This window comes from Schistocerca cancellata, chromosome 3 (assembly GCF_023864275.1).
Source record: "Schistocerca cancellata isolate TAMUIC-IGC-003103 chromosome 3, iqSchCanc2.1, whole genome shotgun sequence".
NCBI lineage: Eukaryota > Metazoa > Arthropoda > Insecta > Orthoptera > Acrididae > Schistocerca > Schistocerca cancellata.
This window is the reverse complement of record NC_064628.1, coordinates 685,571,848-685,581,099: the sequence shown is the minus strand read 5'-3', so window position 1 is coordinate 685,581,099 and position 9,252 is coordinate 685,571,848.

The following is a 9,252-nucleotide window of genomic DNA, read 5'->3' as shown; positions in this document are numbered from 1 at the left end:
CTCTAATGTAAACCCCCTTACTCCTCCTTGACCCCAAAGAAAATGTGAATAAAGAATAAAAGAATTTATACTGAGCTTAAGGGACTGTAATGTGGGTTACAAAATACTTGTAAGACGGATTCTCGAGTACTGCTCATCCATCTGGGACTTTTACCAGCTTGGACTGATAGAGGAGATCCACTGAAGAGCAGCTCATTCCCTCAGAGGAACATTTAATAAGTATGAGAGCATTATGGAACTAATCAGTAAACTCCAAAAAGAGATACTGCAAGAGAAGCACTGTTATGCAGAGGTTTACTGTTGAAAATCCAAGGATGTTCCCTATCAGCCTAAAAACAGTTTAGAGCCTGGATTAATAAGAAAATAGAGGAAAGTTAAGATAGTTTTGATTACAATACACAGAAGTTCATACAACCGTGTGAAACTGTCACAGAAGTCCTTTGAGATGTTCATCTTGCATGTTGCATTGGCTTGAACTTTAGTTTGTATAAAAACATGGAATCTTAATGTGAATTTCTGTCCTTTGTCATTTTGTGGTACATTCATATTGATAACACCAAGTCTTGTCACATGTGACTTTTTGCAGGAAAGAATTGTCCATATTTTGCATTTCAGTCAAGTCATGGGTCATGATGGCCACACACAATTTTTGTTCGTCAGTCAAGGTGCTTGACAGACTTTGCACATGCTGTTCTCTTCTTTAAAATACTCTGCAGAATGTCTTGAACACGTGAGTTAGAGATGTTGCTCCATTTCGATTACTGACACAACAATATTGACACACTGTGATTGCACATTCACTGCTGAACACTGCCTGGTCACAACTGTCTATGTGACTGACTATCTGTTGTTTACAGTTGTTACGAGGTGCATTCAAGTTCTAAGGCCTCCGATTTTTTTTCTAATTAACTACTCACCCGAAATCGATGAAACTGGAGTTACTTCTCGACGTAATTGCCCTGCAGACGTACACATTTTTCACAACGCTGATGCCATGATTTCATGGCAGCGGTGAAGGCTTCTTTAGGAGTCTGTTTTGACCACTGGAAAATCGCTGAGGCAATAGCAGCACAGCTGGTGAATGTGCGGCCACGGAGAGTGTCTTTCATTGTTGGAAAAAGCCAAAAGTCACTAGGAGCCAGGTCAGGTGAGTAGGGAGCATGAGGAATCACTTCAAAGTTGTTATCACGAAGAAACTGTTGCGTAACGTTAGCTCGATGTGCGGGTGCGTTGTCTTGGTGAAACAGCACACGTGCAGCCCTTCCCGGACGTTTTTGTTGCAGTGTAGGAAGGAATTTGTTCTTCAAAACATTTTCGTAGGATGCACCTGTTACCGTAGTGCCCTTTGGAACGCAATGGGTAAGGATTACGCCCTTGCTGTCCCAGAACATGGACACCATCATTTTTTCAGCACTGGCGGTTACCCGAAATTTTTTTGGTGGCGGTGAATCTGTGTGCTTCCATTGAGCTGACTGGCGCTTTGTTTCTGCATTGAAAAATGGCATCCACGTCTCATCCATTGTCACAACCGATGAAAAGAAAGTTCCATTCATGCTGTCATTGCGCGTCAACATTGCTTGGCAACATGCCACACGGGCAGCCATATGGTCGTCCGTCAGCATTCGTGGCACCCACCTGGATGACACTTTTCGCATTTTCAGGTCGTCATGCAGGATTGTGTGCACAGAACCCACAGAAATGCCAACTCTGGAGGCGATCTGTTCAACAGTCATTCGGCGATCCCCCAAAACAATTCTCTCCACTTTCTCGATCATGTCGTCAGATCGGCTTGTGCGAGCCCGAGGTTGTTTCGGTTTGTTGTCACACGATGTTCTGCCTTCATTAAACTGTCGCACCCACGAACGCACTTTTGACACATCCATAACTCCATCACCACATGTCTTCTTCAACTGTCAATGAATTTCAACTGGTTTCACACCACGCAAATTCAGAAAACGAATGATTGCACGCTGTTCAAGTAAGGGAAACGTCGCCATTTTTAAGTATTTAAAACAGTTCTCATTCTTGCCGCTGGCGGTAAAATTCCATCTGCCGTATGGTGCTGCCATCTCTGGGACGTATTGACAATGAACGCGGCCTCGTTTTAAAACAATGCGCATGTTTCTATCTCTTTCCAGTCCGGAGAAAAAAAATCGGAGGCCTTAGAACTTGAATGCACCTCTTAGTTCAAGCTGGCACTGGAGTCACTGCACTGAAGTCACTTATATGCCAGGAATACAATCATCTGGGAACATTTTGGACAGATGGTGTACATTCTAAGAAGCGTTGCCAAGCATATCACTTTCTCCTACAAATGTCTCTTGAATTACGACGACAAGAAAATTAGAGGAATTAAAGCTCATATGGAGGTGTATTCTTGCCATGTGCCATTTGTCAATGGAACAGGTACACTTCACCACGCACTTAAATAGACTAGCTGAGACAAAAAAGAATATCAATTTCAAAATTTCTCCGCTACCTTTTGTAGAAAACAAGGTTCTCAAAAATGACATGGAATTCTAGAAAATTACAAGCTGTGTTTAACACAGGAAACCTTTGAGTTGCTTGCCTGATGGATAGCCCACATGAGCAGATGGACTAGTTGCCTGACTGGCAGCAAAAAACATTCCATGCAGGTAAAGGCAGTCAGTCACAAGCTGACCGTATTTAGTGCCAACAACAAATTCGACACAGTTTGTGAGTCCACAAGTAGAACCTTCAAACTACTGAAAGTTCAATAAGACAGAAAAGAAAGACTTTCCACTAAGAAAAAATAATAGGAAAACTGTCTAAACCGAACACAGGCAGAAATGCCTGGAATAAACTGTACCTGCTCCCCCCACCCCCCTCCCACTCATTTGAAAGCTTGCATAGTCATTCTCAGCAGATCAGCATTCACAATTGCAGTGCTAAGTGAAATATGATAATGCAGGGTGGCAACTCTTTTGGACAACCTGGAATTCTCAGGGAATTACATTTTACTTGGAGAAATCAGGGAATTTCAAGAATTTCGTAAAATCTCAGGGAATTGTACATTTTTAATGTAGCATTGATATTTAATTTTATTGGGTTTTATAAATCACAGATTTTAAAATGCAATTCACTATCTGGCTTCGGCAGCTGGATACAGTGGTCATGTGTAGGTGAGCTGCATTTCCATGAATGTGTGTGTGTATGTTGTCTAATTCGGAAGAAAGCCTTCTGGCCAAAAGCTTACTTGTTTAATAGTCTTTAATAGTGTCTGTCTGCAATGCAACATCTCTGATGGATGGTGAGTAACAATCTTATCATTTTCATAATATTGACATTTTTCCATCCAAGATTTTCAATCGTTTGACAGGTCTTAAAATACTTAATACCTCAAAGTGTGTTAATTATATGAATAGTGTCCCACATAAATCATCAGTGTTTAAAGACTGCAGTTAATCTGTTGCTTATAGTTGGCATGTAGCTCAACTGAGAGGAAAGAAAAGTCATTACTGTGGTATGCTGCACCCCTCTTCCTCCTCCCACTTGGAATTCTCAGGGAATTTTTTTCCAAGTTTGAGTATCCTCCCTGTAATGGTAAGTGTGTAATTTTATTTTATTTTGTGTAAGTAAGCTATGATGTTCTCAAAATTGAGAGAGTGTGTTGCTATTAGAGTTCTAGAATCAGCTACATGACCCATTTGCTTCCCACATTTTTGGACAAATGCTTTTTTCTACACATTAAAAATTTTATTGACTGACAGATTGCATTGGCAGGGGTAGTGTTTCTGGTGTGCAGCCAGCCTTGCTTATCAAGACTCTACATGCACCTGAAAAACAGCCCACACAGTGGGCATGTTGTGCTTGAGACAGAACCATGATTGGCTGGTGTGTGTCTCCCACCAACAGACTCCCTGGAACATCAGTCACAAGGTTTCTTTAATGAAGTTTAATCACTTATATGAAGAAATTGTTATTATACTACAACATTTCCTATATTTCATTGTTATTATTTTTAAAATTTTAGGAAGTGGCATGTTAAAACTGGGGTTGACAGTGAGTTATATTTATGATGGTGGCGGTTGTGGGGAGACTGTTGACATGGACGTTGAATGTAGACAAAGAAAATAGAAAATATATTTTGTAAATCTCCCTAAATCGTGAACAGACAGTAAAACCCACCCCCTCTTACCCCAGAACATAATCTGTTGCAGTCAGTGTCAATGTAGCCAAGTTTGAGTGTATGAGAGTGTATAGTTATATGGGAACCTAGTGGCTACTCTTGCTTATCTTATTCCTTAACCGATGTTGCTTGTCTGTTCAGAAGTAATTACACATGACATTTATGTTGGCTTAGGATTTTGTTTTTATTTGCTGAATACTGTTGTGCACACTTCTGTAATTATGTTCTCTTTCATACACTGTGGGTCGTTTTTCTTCCTGTGGGATTTAACTTCCCATCAGCGCTTAAAACATTGGTAATGCACAAAAGGAAAGAAAATTGTGATTTAGTATCTTGTTGACAGTAAGATCCTTAGAGACAAAGCACAAGCTCAGATTGTCAAAGAAGCAGGAAGGAATATGACCATAATGTTATGAATGAGCCACCCAGCATTTGCTTTAAACAGTGTAGAGAAATTTTAGAAAACCTGAATCTGGGTGGCTAATGAGGATTTGATTTGCTGTTCTCTGAATACAAGTCCATTGCATTGCCACTAATCACCATGCTCCATGGTAACACTCAGATTCATTAAGAGCAGCAGGAAGAAGTACCCTTGGAAGAGCTTAGTGCATATACAATAAAGAATCAAAGAAACTGGTACACCTGCTTATATTGTGTAGGGCCCCCACAAGCATGCGGAAGTACTACAACGCTATGTGGCATGGCGTCGACTAATGTCTGAAGTAGTTGTGGATGGAATTGACACCATGATTCCTACAGACCTGTCCGTAAATCTGTAAGAGTACGAGGGGGAGTGGGGGAAACCTCTTCCGAACAGCATGATGCAAGGCTTCCCAGATACGCTCAATAACTCAATAATGTTCATGTCTGGGGAGTTTGGTGTCTAGCGGAAGGGTTTAAAGTCAGAAGATTGTTCCTGGAGCCACTCTGTATCAAAAATGGTTCAAATGGCTCTGAGCACTATGGGGCTTAACTTCTGAGGTCATCAGTCCCCTAGAACTTAGAACTACTTAAACCTAACTAACCTAAGGACATCACACACATCCATGCCCGAGGCAGGATTCGAACCTGCAACCATAGCGGTCACGCGGTTCCAGACTGTAGCACCTAGAACTGCTCGGCCTTTCCGGCCGGTCCACTCTGTATTAGTTCTGGACATGTGGAATGCTGGAATTTCCCAAGTCCGTCGGTATGCACAGTGGACATGAATGGATGCAGGTGACCAGACAGACTGCTTACGTACATGCCACCTGTCAGAGTCATATCTAGACATATCGAGGGTTACATATTGCTCCAACTGCACATGCCCCACACCATTACGGAACCTCCACCAGCTTGAACAGTCCCTTGCTGACATGCAGGTCCATGGATTCATGAGGTTGTCTACATACCCGTACACACCCATCTGCTCAATACAATTTGAAACGAGACTTGTCTGATGAGGCAACATGTTTTCTGTCATCAACAGTCAAATGTTGGTGTTGACAGGTCCAGGCAAGATGTAAAGCTTCGTGTTGTGCTGTTATCAAGAATACACAAGTGGGCCTTTGTCTCCGAAAGCCCATATTGATGATGTTTCATTGAATGGTTCACACTTTGACACTTGTTGATGGCCCAGCATTGAAATCTGCAGCAATTTGCAGAAGGGTTGTAGTTCCGTCACATTGAACGGTTCTCTTCGGTTATCGTTGGTCCCGTTCTTGCAAGATATTTTTCCGGCCACAGCGATGTGTTACTGGATGCCTGATACTCATGGTACACTTGTGAAATAGTTGTACGGCAAAATCCCCACTTCATTACTACCTTGGAGGTGCTGTGTCCAATTTCTCGTGTGCCGATTCTAACATCGCATTCATACTCATTTAAATCTTGCTAACCTGCCAGTGTAGCAGCTGTAACTGCTTAACAACTGTGCCAGACACTTGTTGTGTGATGTAGTTGTCGCTGACCACAGTGTCGTATTCTGCCTGTTTACATATCTGTGTATTTTAATATGTATGCCTATACCAGTTTCTTTGACACTTCAGTGTATTATGTTTGGTTTCAGTAATGTGGAACTCTGAAAAATGAAATTCATGAAATTGACATGAAAACTTGATCAAGTTCTTCTCATTTACAGATCCATCATATCAAACCTTTGTTACTTTAGTCACTGTTGTGCTGAGATACACTTATCTGTCTAAATGTACTAAGTCATTACCATATGTCATTTTATTGCAGTCTTAATTCCTGTTTCCTCTCTACTTTCTTGAAAAGTATAATTTATTTCTGATTGGTTGGGAGCAAAGATCCATCTTTAGTTTTATGTGTGGCCAGCACTATATTCATATATCATTGGTTTTTTGTAACACCTTTCTTTATCTTTACTTAGAAGCTATTTTGATGTTTTTTTTCTTCGCTGTATGTATTTCTTGTTTGTACAACCTCCAATAGTGCAATACTAAGTAAAGCACTCTGGTGTTCAAATCAGCCTTCAGTTTGGAGACAGCTTTGAGAGTGATTCTATGGTAATGTTAAAACTTTTCAGGGATGCTGGAGAAGGGTAATTTTATCAGTTTGAGGTAAAGAATCCTGGTCTGGAGGTGGCCTAGTCGAAAGTTATAAGCAAAAATCATTCTGATACCTCTGATAGTGGTGTACATGTATCAGTATTGTTCATGCTAAGATCGTAGGGTAGGCAACCCTGATGAGAGCTTAGTTTTGGAGGCTTGGATGATAACACAACTAATCCAGTGCAGACAGCGTATTGTGTACCCACATGGTGTACAATGTATGTACTGTAGTAGACTGCTTGAGTGTTTACAAGTTGAAATACTTAAGTCGATCAGCCCTAACCAAAAGGAGCTGTACCCATTAATGGAACTTGCAGACATGATTTCTCCGTATGGGCAAGCAAATGGAAGCAGCAGAGAAGTGGTAAGATTGTATAGAAGGTTATAGCAAACATCCTTGTGAAAGACATCCAGCTCACACCATGTCTCCAAGGCCGTTCCAACAATTAAGTGAAACAGGGCAATTGGTACCACAGCACAACAACCAAGGAGGATGGACAACTCACAGGTTCCAACTCAGAAGATGCAATGCTTGCCCAAGTGGATGAGGTGCCTGCAATTAGTACATCAGTTGCATGTGAAATGAATATTTTGCAGAGTGTTTTGTGGCCAGTTCTGTGGAAAATGTAACTACACCCCTACCATCCACAGAAAGTACATGCTTTGACCCCTACGAACTTTGGATCTCATGTCATATTCAGTCAATGGTTCTTACAGCACCGTACAGTTGATCTTCACTTTCCTGTGAAGGCCTATGATGAGGTATATTCAATTAGTAATGGAACAATTTTTTCTAAAAGCAACCTGCTTTTATTAGGGGATTCCAGTACACCATATTATCCCCCACTCGTTTGGCTAAAACACCTATTTTTCAACATAATCTACATTCAGTGCAACGACGGTATGCCACCTTACGGGAGGGCCTGCAGCCCGCATGGCACTGCTCTCCTGAGCCATTTTCATGCTGCATCAATAAAATTGTCACCGTCAGTCTCGTAATGCTCAAGCAGATTGACCTTTGTTGCTTTTTATGGTTTTCTGTTAGGCGACGAAGAACTCAAGTAGCACACTCCTTCGAGTACCCCAACTGGGGGATGAGTGTTTCAGCACTACTAACAGAGATGTCCAGTTGTGCAGTGAGTTGTTTGATTGTGATTGGTTGATCATCTTAAATGAGAGTGTCCACATGTTCCAACATTGCACAAGTCACAGTTGTGTGCAGCCAGCCGGCATGTGGGAGACCGGAGGAGCGGTTTCTGACTTATCGTGCTTTTCTTCATAAACATTTGACATGTGTCTTCAAACATCTGTGATGCTCTGGTTTTCCTCCAAAAGAAACTTGATGATAGCTCTCGGCTTGGAACACACCTCAGTTACAGATGTCATTTTGAAGGCTTACGTATAGTGCTACCATCTATCAGAACTTCATGGACCTATAGGGGCTGAAGCAGGAATATTACATGACATCCAACAAAACGTTCTGCATTTTTCAACCAAAATTGGCTGAGAAAAAAATGTTGCATTACTTATTGAATGAACGCCCCTAATACTTTCAGCAGATGAAGCCTGTTTCATCAGAGATGGAACACTAAATAGTTGCAATAGTCGTGTTCAGGGCAATGAGAATTCCTATGCTACAGTTGTGAAGAGCCATCAGCACAGAGTGTCGGTCAACGTGTGGGCAGATATAATCAATGATTATACCTGTTGTGATTAAAGAGGATGTCCTGCCAAGAATTTTCACTCCCTTTGATGCTGTTCAAATGTGTTGGGGATTTTAGAATGGTTGAACAACATTTGTAAATGTAGCAGCTCGTGGAACTTGTGCAGGTAAATGGAATTCATTATTACTGTGCTGCGGACTTCGGATTTTCACCTCTTGACATCAAATTATGTACACTGTTACTTGTCCATCAATAGGGGAATTATCTGAGGGTATTGGGGAGTATTCAGCAGAAATTCTGTACAGCATGATCAGGGCTAAGAAGTTGTGGGCCTTAGTTTGAGCTCCGTGTGAAGTAAAGGTGGAACTTGAGTAGATTTATGCTTACACCTCTTGACTTGGGTCTTATCTGGTTTGAACATCTGACAATTTTCCATTTCCTGCTTGGTGTGTACTGGCAATTTCAATAGACTTTGCCCCCAGACTGTAAAACTCCATTCTGAACCCTGGCAAGTGACGCGCAGTCCACATAGAAATCATTGTAACTTCTAGTATTGGGATTATGAATTGATAAATAATTAAAATTTTTCATACTAATACCATTGCCTTGCAGAAGATACACAAAACTTCCATTTAATGATTTCCATTCGATTTCTAGGGAGAGACAGTATGAGAAGGCTAGCAAGGCACTGTCACAAGTAAGTGTGACAGAAGGAGATGTTGATTAATACAATGAATGGCAATGCAAACATTGCGGCAAATGGTAAGTGTGAAAGATTTGTGTTAGACGTAGCTGTGTCAATCTGCAATAGAAATATCAGCGAATTCAAGTTTCCAGAACTGAATTCATAATTTATATGTGTGTTATTTTTAATCTGCATAATACA